The sequence below is a fragment of the Colobus angolensis genome, unplaced genomic scaffold (genome assembly GCF_000951035.1).
Source record: "Colobus angolensis palliatus isolate OR3802 unplaced genomic scaffold, Cang.pa_1.0 Scaffold28, whole genome shotgun sequence".
NCBI lineage: Eukaryota > Metazoa > Chordata > Mammalia > Primates > Cercopithecidae > Colobus > Colobus angolensis.
In genome coordinates, this window is record NW_012116043.1 from 5,827,090 (window position 1) to 5,829,889 (window position 2,800).

At 46.0% G+C, this 2,800-nt stretch overlaps 1 protein-coding gene across 1 annotated transcript in view; it reads left to right on the forward strand.

Annotated features, from left to right (window-relative positions):
- Positions 1–216: 216 nt before the first annotated feature.
- The window catches only part of CLIP1 (CAP-GLY domain containing linker protein 1), a 135,216-nt gene continuing 132,632 nt past the window's right edge, over positions 217–2,800 (forward strand). The window contains exon 1 of the mRNA XM_011948489.1: positions 217–294. The gene's annotated coding sequence lies outside the window, so the exon portion shown is untranslated. The remainder of the gene's footprint in view (positions 295–2,800) is intronic.

Sequence of the window (2,800 nt, forward strand, 5' to 3'; positions counted from 1 at the left end):
TGATGCTGGTCAGCAGTGGAGAAAACTGAGATTAGATGCTGCTAATCTCAGATGGGAGGATTATTTCTTAGGAAGAAGGACATTTCTTGAGTCATCAGCTCCAGATTCAGGGATACAGAACCCTCTGGTTTTCCTTTAAAGTGGTGAGGTTTCAGCCCAGAGGCCGACTACCATCAGAATTCCTGTTTGTGAGGTCATCGTCATGACCTCACAGCCAGGCTGTTAAAAGTGTTTGCCCAGCTTCTGGCAGGATATATGAGCTGATGCCTGCCTCGATTCCACAGACACCATGAGGTACTATTTTCATATTCTAGATTTGTGTTGACTTTCTTCAACTTCTTATAGATAAAAAGTCAAGACATGACCCCAGGCCCTCTTTATTTTGCGGAAAGAGATTGTATGATGGTGAGAAAATCATTGTGAATATCCACTGGCAGGACTTTTTTTTTTTTTTTTTTTTTGGCAGGACTTTTTAAAGCAGAAAACTCCAAAGCGGAAAACTCCGTAGTTGAGTAGAAAGTGTTTTTACTGTGTGTACGTGAGTAGTCAGTGGCTCTGTTTGCTATGGAATTTACCATCAATTTTTGCTTCAAATAAATATCAAGTTTTTTCTTTTGTGAAAAAGTAACAGTTTGAAACGATTATCAGTGGTAGAAATTGTTTGTGACCCAGAGGTCTCAATTCAGATGCATCACAATCGAGAAGTTGTCACCATCTGTTTTTGATTATTCTGCCTTGTGCTCTTTGTACCTGTTTCAGTTGGAGTTGGAAGAAAAGGTGTTGGTTCATACAAATATCCAGAAACCTAGTCTCTGAGGGCTAATATTAACTTCTTAAAGGACTGTCCTTCTATTTTTTAATTTTTGAGACAGAGTCTCGCTCTGTCGCCAGGCTGGAGTGCAGTGGTACAATCTCGGCTCATCGCAATCTCCGCCTCCTGGGAGCTGGGATTACAGGTGCGCACCACCACACCCAGCTAATTTTTGTATTTTTAGTAGAGACGGTGTTTCACCATGTTGTCCGGGATGGTCTTAATCTCCTGATCTTGTGGTCTCCCTGCCTCGGCCTCCCAAAGTGCTGGGATTACAGGCATGAGCCACTGTGCCCAGCCTAAGGATTGTCCTTAAGTAAATAAAAACTTGGAAAACCCTGTGTTTCTGTATGCTAGGTGCAAACACTTGATACATTGTCCCTTTCCTCCTCTTTTTTTTTTTTTTTTGAGACAGGGTCTCACTCTGTTGCCCAGGCTGCAGTGCAGTGGCACAACTTTGGCTCACTGCAACCTCGGCTTCCCGGGTTCAAACGATTCTCATGCTTGAGCCTCCAGAGTAACTGGGATTACAGGCGTGTACCACCACGCCCAGCTAATTTTTGTATTTTTAGTAGAGAGGGGGTTTCACCATGTGGGCCAGGCTGGTCTCAAACTCACCTCAAGTGATCCGCCCGCCTCGCTCTTCCAAAGTGCTGGGATTACAGGCGTGAGCCACCGCGCCCGGCCCCTTTTCATCTTTTATTTAAGTAATGCAGTACGTAAACAATGGAACTTTTTCTAAGTTTGACTGTGAGTTTAAGTGGAGAGATGATGCACCCCCTACCAAATAATTTTCTTATTGCTTTGCACCCCATAAAGCACGTCAATGTCAGAGAGACATCACATCCTATTTTTTGAAGTAGACTGCGCTTTTAAAACCATTGTCCTGTGTGTTCTGTTTTTTTACCCTCTGTAACAGTCACAGGTCCCTGTTTTCTTAAACGCATGAGACCTAGAATCTTTTTTTTTGATGGAATCTCACTGTGTCACCCAGGCTGGAGTACAGTCATGTGATCTCAGCTCACTACAATCTCCGCCTCCCAGGTTCAAGTGATTCTCCCGGCTTAGCCTGCTGAGTGGCTGGGACTACAGGTGCGCACCACCACACCCGGCTAATTTTTGTCGTTTAGTAGAGATGGGGTTTCACCATGTTGGCCAGACTGGTCTCAAACTACTGACCTCAGGTGATCAGTCCGCCTCAGCCTCCCAAAGTGCTGGGATTACCAGTGGAAACCACCATACCCGGCCAAAATCTAGACTCTTAAAACACTTTCACGGCCGGGCGTGGTGGCTCACGTCTATAATCCCGGCACTTTGGGAGGACGAGGCAGGTGGATCACAAGGTCAGGAGATCAAGACCATCCTGGCTAACATGGTGAAACCTCGTCTCTACTAAAACTACAAAAAATTAGCTGGCTGTGGCAGCGTGCACCTGTAGTCCCAGCTACTTGGGAAACTGAGGCAGGAGAATGGCATGAACCCAGGAGGCAGAGCTTGCAGTGAGCCGACATTGCGCCACTGCACTCCAGCCTGGGCAAGAGAGCAAGACTCCGTCTCAAAAAAAAAACAAAAAAACACTTACTTTCTTAGAGACTAAGAGCCCTTTATGGGTCTACTAGGTGTGTGCCCTTTCAAATGTCTCTTTAACTGGGATGTCTTTAAGACAGCTTTGTAGAAATGAGCCATCCTGTACATATAGGTTGTAAGAACTTGAAATTGCCAATCTGGCTGGGCATGGTGGCACATGCCTGTAATCCCAGCACTTTGGGAGGCCGAGGCGGGCGGATCAGTTGAGGTCAGGAGATCAAGACCATTCTGGCTAATATCGTGAAACCTCATCTCTACTAAAAATACAAAAATTAAATGGGCGTCGTGGCATGTGCCTGTAATCCCAGCTACTTGGGAGGCTGAGGCAGGAGAATCGCTTGAACCCAGGAGGTAGAGGTTGCAGTGAGGCGCGATCATGCCACTGCCCTCCAGCCTGGGTGA